This window comes from Bos taurus, chromosome 2, assembly GCF_002263795.3.
Source record: "Bos taurus isolate L1 Dominette 01449 registration number 42190680 breed Hereford chromosome 2, ARS-UCD2.0, whole genome shotgun sequence".
Lineage (NCBI taxonomy): Eukaryota > Metazoa > Chordata > Mammalia > Artiodactyla > Bovidae > Bos > Bos taurus.
In genome coordinates, this window is record NC_037329.1 from 129,648,797 (window position 1) to 129,659,006 (window position 10,210).

The following is a 10,210-nucleotide window of genomic DNA, read 5'->3' on the forward strand; positions in this document are numbered from 1 at the left end:
AGGCCTCCCTGTCCATCACTGACTCTCAGAGTCCACCCAAACCCATGTCCATTGAGTCAGTGATGCCATCCAACCATCTCATCCTCTGTCGTCCCCTACTCCTCCTGCCCTCAATCCCTCCCAGCATCAGGGTCTTTTCCAATGAGTCAGCTGGTCCCATCAGGTGGCCAAAGTATTGGAGTTTCAGCCTCAACATCAGTCCTTACAATGAGCACCCAGGACTGATCTCTTTTAGGATGGACTGGTTGGATCTCCTTACAGTCCAAGGGACTCTCAAGAGTCTTCTCCAACACCACAGTTCAAAAGCAACAATTCTTCAGCGCTCAGCTTTCTTCACAGTCCAACTCTCACATCCATACAGGACCACTGGAAAAACCATAGCCTTGACTAGACGGACCTTTGTTGGCAAAGTAATGTCTCTGCTTTATAATATGTTATCTAGGTTGGTCATAACTTTTCTTCCAAGGAGCAAATGTCTTTTAATTTCATGGCTGCAGTCACTATCTACAGTGATTTTGGAGCCCAGAAAAATAAAGTCAGCCACTGTTTCCATTGTTTCGCTATCTATTTGCCATGAAATGATGGACCAGATGCCATGATCTTAGTTTTCTGAATGTTGAGCTTTAAGCCAAATTTTTCACTCTCCTCTTTCACTTTCATCAAGAGGCTTTTGAGTTCCTCTTCACTTTCTGCCATAAGGGTGGTGTCATCTGATATCTGATATTGATATTTCTCCCGGCAATCTTGATTCCAGATTGTGCTTCATCCAGCCCAGCGTTTCTCATGATGTACTCTGCATATAAGTTAAATAAGCAGGGTGACAATATACAGCCTGGACGTACTCCTTTCCCTATTTGGAACCAGTCTGTTGTTCCATGTCCAGTTCTAACTGTTGCTTCCTGACCTGCATACAGATTTCTCAGGAGGCAGGTCAGGTGGTCTGGTATTCCCATCTCTTTCAGAATTTTCCACAGTTTATTGTGATCCACACAGTCAAAGGCTTTGGCATTAGGCTGCATCATATGGGATCTTAGTTCTCTGACCAGAAATCCAACCTGTGCACCCTGCAGTGGAAGTCCATTCTTAACCACCGGACCACCAGGGAATTCTGGTAAACCTTTTAAAAACAGCTTTATTGAGATATAATTCATATACCACATAACTCATTCATTTAAAGTGTACAATTCCAGGCCTTTTAGTATTTTCACAGAGTTATGGAACTATGACCCATTCAGTTTTCATCACCCCAAAAAGAAACCCTTCACCCTTTAGCCATTACTGCCCAGTCTCTCTAGTCCTAAGCAATCCGTAGTTTGTTTTTGCTATAGGTGGACTCTTTTGGATATTTCATAAATGGAATCATACACTATGTCACTTTGTGACTGGCTGCTTTTACTTAGCATAATCTTTTCACATTTGCCCGTGTTATAGCATATATCACTATTACATTTCTCTTTATCGTTAGATAATATCCCATTGTATAGCTAAACTACTTTTTATTTATTCACTCATTCATCATTGTCTACTATGAATAACGCTGCTCTGAAATTTATGGTACAAGTTTCTGTGTGGACATGTACTTTCATTTCTCTTAGGCATATACTGAGGAGTCGAGCTGCTGGGTCATATGGTTACTCTGTGTCTCCCCTTTGAGGGACCGCCAGACTGTTTTCACCGCGGCTGCACCACTTGACATTCTCTTCAGCAGTGTGTGAGAGTTCCAGTTCGTTCACATCCTCATCTGTACTTGTCACCGTGTGTCTTTTATGATAGCCATTCTAGTGGGTGTGAAATGGTATCTCCTTGTGATGGCTAACTTTAAGAGCCAGTTAGTAAATATTTTCAGCTTCACAGATCATATACCCTCTGTTGTAATTATTCAACTCTGCCACCGTAGCATGAAAACAGTCATAAACAATACATAAATTGATGAGCTTGGTTGTATTCCAATAAAATGTTATTTACTAAAATAGGTAAGAAGACCTCTGATCCAGAAAAGCAGGCACCCCTTTCCTTCATCTACCTAACCATCTCTACCCCCTTCTCTGGTTTTCTCTATTTTATTTATTACTGATGATGATACATATTAGTTCTTGCCTATTGTCTGTCTGCCATCTCTAGAATGTCAGCTTCATAAGGGTGAGGGTCTTTATGTATCATAATTTGATCTCCAGCACACCGCAGTACCTAGACGTAGTAGGTATTCAATGAACATTTGTTTGTTTGAATGAATGAAATGTCGTTTCCAGGTTTACAAATGACTTATTCTCAAAGTCTTTGTCTTTAAAGTTTTAAGAGATGGTGACTGGTTCCTGTGGCTGGAACCTCACAAATCATGAGCTTTGGTGTCAGGTAAAGGTCAGTCAGACTCAGGGTGGTTCTGTCCTGAGTGTAGCTAAGGTAAGAGGCGAGGGAGGAGGCTAGGTGACCCCAGTATCCCGCTGGAGCTGGAGCGGGGGCTGACCCCTTAGCCTGCACTCAGCCCAGCCCCTCTGTCCTGCTCAGATGTCCCCTCCTCCAGTCTCTACCCAGGGACAGTCAAAGGAAACTCCAGCTTAGGAGAAAAATCAACTGTTTTCTGGGTTTGTTAGTATTACCTGAAAGTTGCCCATTTAGAAATCATGCCTGGAGAATTGCACACTAATTAGGTCAGATTAAAAATAAACTTGTTTTCCATGACCACAGAGGAAGCCTGTATTTGGGAGCCTTTCTCATCTCCCCTCCCCCAACATCCTTGTCATGCTCCTAATTCTTTCACACTTAGTCACAAACACACACACAGCATGGCGGTGATGATGCCGGGGAGAGCAGAGCCTAGTCTAGGACGGGAATTTGCTGGTTTCTGATGCACACAAGTGTGGCAGACACTGCAGATGCCCGTCTAGCAGCCAATCCTATTTCCTTGCTCACAGAACCTCACAGCAGGTCAACTGGCAACATGCCATTTCCCCCAGGAAGTAAATCCTGATTGGTTTGAACCAGTTGGAATACATCCATTGTCTCTACTAGTGATTGGTCAAGGGATGGACATTGACCCAGTTCTGGCCAATGGGATATAAGTAGGGACACCCAACTGGTCAGATCTGCCAGGGAGGAGGAAGGAGGGGGTTCCCAGGATCTGTGAATTTAGGTAAAAAGTGGAAAAGTACCTGGCAAACTGGGACAAACTGGTTATGCAAGGTGTAAGGAGAAACTAACAAACACTATAAATTAACTCCACTTCAATTTTTAAAATTAATAAATAAAAAGACTTAAGGGGAAGTTGTTAGTGGCTTTGGGAAAGATCCTCCTTACAGGAAAAGAGAGACATGCAAGGGAAAAAGGTTCTTCCTGCTTGAATGCTGTCTGAGGATGGGAAGCTTAGGCAGTCATCCTTTGATCCTGCAGGAAAACACTGCGGATGCCCTGAAGATGGCAGAGGAGAAAAAGCAACATCCTTGACTGAATCACTGAGGTACCAAAGCATCCCTGGGACCACCTGTCTCAGATTACTTGTTAAGTCAGTAGTAACCATCCTGTAACAGTAACACTGTTCGCTGGATTTTTCTGTGACTTGCTTCTGATCGCATCCAGACAGTCACCAGGAGGACATACCTCTTTCTTGCTATCCGGTCCTCCCAGAGGTTGGATGGCAGCAAGGTTGGGCAGCATGAGGCACTCTCAGGTTGGCACAGGGTTGATGTCTTGAGCAAGGATCTGGGGATAGCCAGAGGATGTTTGTCAGTGTGAGCCAGTCCGTGGGGTAAACAGCTAATGTTCCCTGGCTGCTTTGAGAGGCGACCCAGGGATTTCCAGTGCATCACGAGTACTCTCTGAGGTCCACGGGCTCAGAGAGGATGACTCATCTGAGGTCACACTCACATTAACTAGTTTGAATCTAGGTCTGTCCCATCCAAAGTGCATACTCTTTTCTTTCTCTTCACAACACTGTCTTGGTTACATCTCCAAGAAGGGATACCTCCTAGAACATTCTTGGTGACAGGGAGATCAGTGCCCATCTTGGTCAGCACTGACTGTTCTTCCCTCTGGCCCAAATATGATTTCTGGTAACTTCCACTTGCCTGTGCCTTTTTAAGAAAAAATTTTTTTAATTTATTTATTTTTGGTTGTGCTGGGTTTTCGTTGCTGCTCGAGCAGTTTCTTCTAGTTTTGGCGATGGGGGCTACTTTCTAGTTGAGGTCCATGGGTGTCTCACTGAAGTATTGTCTCTTGTTTCAAGCTCTAAGGTGTTCGGGCTTCAGTAGTTATAGCACGTGGGTTCAGTAGTTTTGGCTCCCAGGCTCTAGAGCAAGAGCTCAACAGCTGTGGTACATGGGCTTGGTTGCTCCACAGCGTGTGGGATCTTCCTGGACCAGGGATCGAACCCATGTCCCTTGCATTGGCAGTCGGATTCTTTACCACTGAGCCACCAGGGAAGCCCTTCTGTCCCTATCTTGACTTTCTGAAACCTGAAGGCCAGAGATGTGTCTCCTCAGGCTGATCAGCCTCATATCTCATCATGACTTCACCCAGGAAGGAATCGAAGTTTGACTGCTAGTCAAACTAAAAGTCCCACGTCTTTTTTTTTAATATTTGTGTATTTGGCCGTGCCGAGTCTTAGGTGTGGCATGCACAAGGGCTCTCTCTAGCTGCACACGTGGGCTCCATAGTGCGGGCTCAGCAGCCGTGGTGCCCAGGCTCAGTTGCCCTGTGGCATACGGAATCTTAGTTCCTGGACCAGGGATTGAATCTGTGTGCCCTGTTGCAAGGTGGATTCTGAACCACTGGCTCACTAGGGAAGTTCCTGAAAGTGCCAAGCGTCATACATACCTAGTGTTTCTCACCTGCCCTCACCCTCCCACCCCGACCCCTGACTCTATCTCTGCATAATAGAGCCCAAGGGGAGGACTTTTCACTCATCTGTGTTACATTTCTTCTTGCAGATTCCTACACACTGTTCTGAAGATTAAGTGGGTTTTGAATCCTGATTATTTCAGCCTCTATTTGCTCTCTCTCCCAGCTTTGTGTGATCCTTGTAGTAAATGCATCCCAAATATTAACAAACCGTTACATCTACTGGGGACAGGGTCAAGGCCCTTGGATGACCTTCTTCAGGCTAGGAGAGCTAAACATAAGAAGGATAACTCTTCTGGCAAAGGTATTGGTACGACTCCTCCTCTTTCAGAATTCTCCAGAGAAATGGAACAAATAGGGCATGCGTTTATATAAGAGGAGATGTATTTCAAGGAATTGACTTATGATGGAGGCTTGATGAATCCAAAATCTGATGTGGAGGCCAACAGGCTGGAGATTCAGACAAAAGAGTTCCACCTTGGGGACTTCCCAGATTGTCCAGTGGCTAAGACCCTGCGCTCCCAATGCAGGGGGCCCAGGTTCAGTCCCTGGTCAGGGAACCAGATCCCACATGCTTCAGCTGAAAGATCTCATGTGCTGCAATGAAAATCGAAGATCCTGTGGGCCACAACCAAACCAGTGCAGCCAACTAAGTAAATAAATAAACACTTTTGTTTAGAAAGTTCCACCTTGAGTTTAAAGGCAGTCTGCTGTAGAAGAGCCAACGTTGCTGATGAAGTCCAAAGGCCATCTTCTTGGGAAGTCGCTCCTGCATTTGTTTTATTTGGGCTTTCAACTGATTGGATAAGGCCCACCCACATTATGGAGGGCAATCTGCTTTACTCAAAGTCCACTGGCTTAGACGTCCATCTCATCTAAAAAGAGCCTCACAGAAACATCCAGAGCAATATGTGACTGAATTCCTGGGCACTGTGGTCCTGACAAGCTGACGTGTAGAGTTAACCACCACCCGCCTTGCTTCCACAGCCAGGCTCCCCGACAGCAGTCACTGTGACCTCTGTTCTCTCACCCGACCTTGAGCGCCACAGGGCCTCTCACTGATCTTTGCACTTTCAGTACCTGGCACACGGCCAGTGCTCAGCTGACGATAACAATAACTAGCGTTTATCGAGCTCTTACTGTGTACCCAGGTACAGCCCTAAGTGTTTTATGAGCTTTAACTCATTTAACCCGCATGCACATGGTCCTTTTATTATCCTCCGGATGAAACACCAGAAGTCCCGAGAGGTTAGATAATTTGCCCAGTGTCACACTGCTCGTTAGTGCCGACTGAAGTGCAAGTGTGCTCAGGCATGTCCGACTCTTTGTGACCCCATGGGCTGTAGCCCACCAGGCTCCTCTGTCCATGGAATTTTCCAGGCAAGAATACTGGAGTGAGTTGCCGTTTCCTACTCTAGCGGGATCTTCCCAACCCAGGGATCGAACCCACATCTCTTGTATCTCCTGCACTGGCAGGCAGATTCTTTACCAACAGCATCACCTGGGAAGCTAGTTAGTGGTGGAGCCTGAATTCTAGCTCTCCAGTTATAACTTAGAGTTCACACTCAACCCCAGTGCATGTGTCCAGGGCCAAAATGGCATGTGGTTGTGAGGGGAAGCACAGGCTTGAGAATCAGACAGATGGGGCCACATAAGCCAGCTCTTCCATGTACTTCTTTAATATCTATAGCATATTCAAAAGCAGAGACATTATTTTGCCAACAAAGGTTCGTCTAGTCAAGGCTATGGTTTTTCCTGTGGTCATGCATGGATGTGAGAGTTGGACTGTGAAGAAGGCTGAGTGCCGAAGAATTGATGCTTTTGAACTGTGGTGTTGGAGAAGACTCTTGAGAGTCCCTTGGACTGCAAGGAGATCCAACCGGTCCATTCTGAAGGAGATCAGTCCTGGGATTTCTTTGGAAGGAATGATGCTGAAGCTGAAACTCCAGTACTTTGGCCACCTCATGCGAAGAGTTGATTCATTGGAAAAGACCCTGATGCTGGGAGGGATTGGGGGCAGGAGGAGAAGGGGACGACAGAGGATAGATGGCTGGATGGCATCACTGACTCGATGGACGTGAGTCTCAGTGAACTCCGGGAGTTGGTGATGGACAGGGAGGCCTGGCGTGCTGCGATTCATGGGGTTGCAAAGAGTCGGACACGACTGAGCGACTGATCTGATCTGATCTGTACCTCAATTTGCTCTTCTGTATAACACAGATAACAATAATGCTGGCCTCATAGGGTGGTTGAGACCTGACATGGTGTCCAGGACTGTGCATTCAAAACCAGGCAGACTATTGGGACTTCCCTGGCGGCCCAGTGGCTAAAACTCTCCCAGTGCAGGCGGCCCGGGGTTCCATCCCTCATCAGGAAACTAACCCATATTCCTCAATAAAGAGTTTGTATGCCGCAACTAAAGATTACACATGCCACAACTTAAAAGATTCTGCACTTTGCACCTAAGACCCCGCACAGCCAAATAAATAAACATGTAAAACAAAGCAGCAGCAGGGAGAACACTGAATGAGGCTGGGCCATGGTTTACTCATGAGGAATTTTTGTTGAGCACCTGCTATGTTCCAGATGCTTTACATACATTTTCGTATTTAATCTTCACCTCAGCTCTGGGAGGAGTCTGTGTCTTTATCCCCCTTCTTACAGATGAGGAAATGGAGTTCAGAGCACTCGTGAGTCACATACCAGGCTGGGATTTATCCCGTTGTCCTGAGATATTACAAAGCCAATGCTCTTCCCCAGCGTCCCCTGCATTCTGCTCCCAGGGTCACAAAGAATCTCAAGAATCATAAACTCAAGGGACTAAGGCTCAGAATGGTTAAGTACTTTGCGCAGTCATAAGTGAGTGAAGCTGACCGGTGTGATACCACTAGAAGGTATGGGGATTCTGGTGACTGGAGCTCATATGCCCTGACTAAAGGTGGCAGCCACTACTCCTCTCCTACGAACTCTCCCAGGCAGAAATATACCAGCTCTATTGACTTTGAAGAGAGGAAGGAATTGGGATTTTCTATGCAATTCCCTTATTTTTAAATGTTGACAACTGGTTTAAAAACAAACCACTGTGCAACTATCCAGACCACAAATCAAATCTGAGAGCCCGATCTGGCCCCTGGGCCACCATTTGGCAACCTCCAATCCTCCCCCGGCCATTGGTTAATTTTTGTACCCTGGACAGCCGTTGGATAGCTCACAGGGCTCATGGTTTATCTGGGGACCAAAGTGCATGAGCAGATTAGAAAGCCAGACAGCCTGTTCACCGCTGTACTGTCCCATAGCCCATCCTGTGTCTGCCCCCTCAGCTTCCTCAGATGCCAAACTCAAAACACAGGAAGGGCTGGCTTGTGGAGGAGGGGAAGGGACAGTGCCCTGTTTACATGCCCCTGGCAAGAAGCAGATGCAAGCGCTCCTCTAGGAGTCTTCAGTTCAGTTCAGTCACTCAGTCGTGTCCGACTCTCTGCAACCCCATGAACAGCAGCACGCCAGGCCTCCGTGTCCATCACCAACTCCTGGAGTCCACCCAAACCCATGTCCATTGAGTCGGTGATGCCATCCAACCATCTCATCCTCTGTCGTCCCCTTCTCCTCCTGCCCTCAATCTTTCCCAGCATCAGGGTCTTTTCAAATGAGTCAGCTCTTCACATGAGGTGGCCAAAGTATTGGAGTTTCAGCTTCAACATCAGTCCTTCCAATGAACACCCAGGACTTATCTCCTTTAGGATGGACTGGTTGAATTTCCTTGCAGTCCGAGGGGCTCTCAAGAGTATTCTGCAACCATAGTTCAAAAGCATCAATTCTTCAGCACTCAGCTTTCTTTATAGTCCGACTCTCGCATCCATACATGACTACTGGAAAAACCATAGCCTTGACTAGACGGACCTTTGTTGACAAAGTAATGCCTCTGGAGTCTTAGGACAGTGCATTTACCTCCTTCCCCAAGGTCCCCTGCATTCTGCTCCCAGGGGCAAGGGCAGAGAATCCAGACCTGGAGAGTATCAGACGGGCAGGGACCTTCAAGGTCATCCAGGACAACCCCAATCAGAGTACTAACATCAAAGCAGCAGTGCACGTTTTGATTGCTTGACCTTCTTCATCCCCCAACAACTTGGTGAGGCAGGAACTACCTATCCCCATTCTGCAGCTGGGGAGACTGAGACTCAGAGTGGTGAAGTGATTTACACAGCAATTAAATGGCAAAGCCAGGATAGACATCTAGTCGGTGTGACCAAGAACCAGTACCGCTAACTACCAGCCTACACTGCCTCCCTGAGCCACAGTGCTGCTAGCTGCCTGACTCCTTCCCATTCCTACCAAGTTATCCTCGAGCCTCTGCTTACACGTCCAGTGACAGGGTGCTCACTCCCTCTCTGTGTTTTTAACCACAGCTATACTCACCCAGCACCAACTGGGTACTTGGCCTTGCGCTAGGCATTTAAAAAATATTTTGTATCATTCTCTCCTTGCAACAGTCCTGTGTACTCCACGTTATATCCATTTTACAGATGAGAGAACCAAGGCTTAACATGATGAAGAAACTTGTCCAAGGTCACAAACAGACAGCCAGTGGGAACCTACTGCATAGCACAGAGAGCTCATCCCGGCGCTCTGCAGTGATCTAGATGGATGGGGTGGGGCGGGGTGGGAGGGAGATCCAACGGTGAGGGGAATATATGTGTGTACGTAACTAATTCACCTTGTACAGCAGAGGCTGCCACAACGTTGTGGAGCAACTATAATCTCTTCTTTAAAAATAGCTAGTTAGGGACAGACTGGGATTCAAATTCAGGTCTGTTCTTTTTTTCTAGCTCAGACTGAAAACTTCTTTTGGTTAGGGGGGAGAAATATCTGTCCCCTTGAAGCAGCAGCCCTTGTTCCTAGTTCTCCCAGTTCTTTTCCCCAGATGCCCTCTCCAGATATTTGAAGGAAAACATGTGTGCCCCTTGAGTCTTTTTTAGACCAGAGTCAATATTCTGGTCCCTTCAACTGTTCCCCCATATAATGTGGCTTTGGGGGATCCCTCTTACAGCTATTATTTTGTTCATCCTCCCATGAATGAGTTATGCTTTCTCCATGTCATTTTCCAAGTTCTGATCCCAAATGGGACCTCAGACATGGGCAGAATGACTTTCACCTCCTTCGTTGCATATTGCTGTTGTTGTTTAGTGGCTAAGTCCTATCTGTGTCTTTCAAGTCCCACTCTTTGATGACCCCATGAACTCAGTGGGTCACCATTTCCTTCTCCAGGGGATCGTCCCGACCCAGGCATCAAACCTGCGTCTCCTGTGGCTCCTGCATTGGTAGGTGGGCTCTTTACCACTGAGCCACCAGGGAAGCCCCACATGGTATATGCAATCTTTCT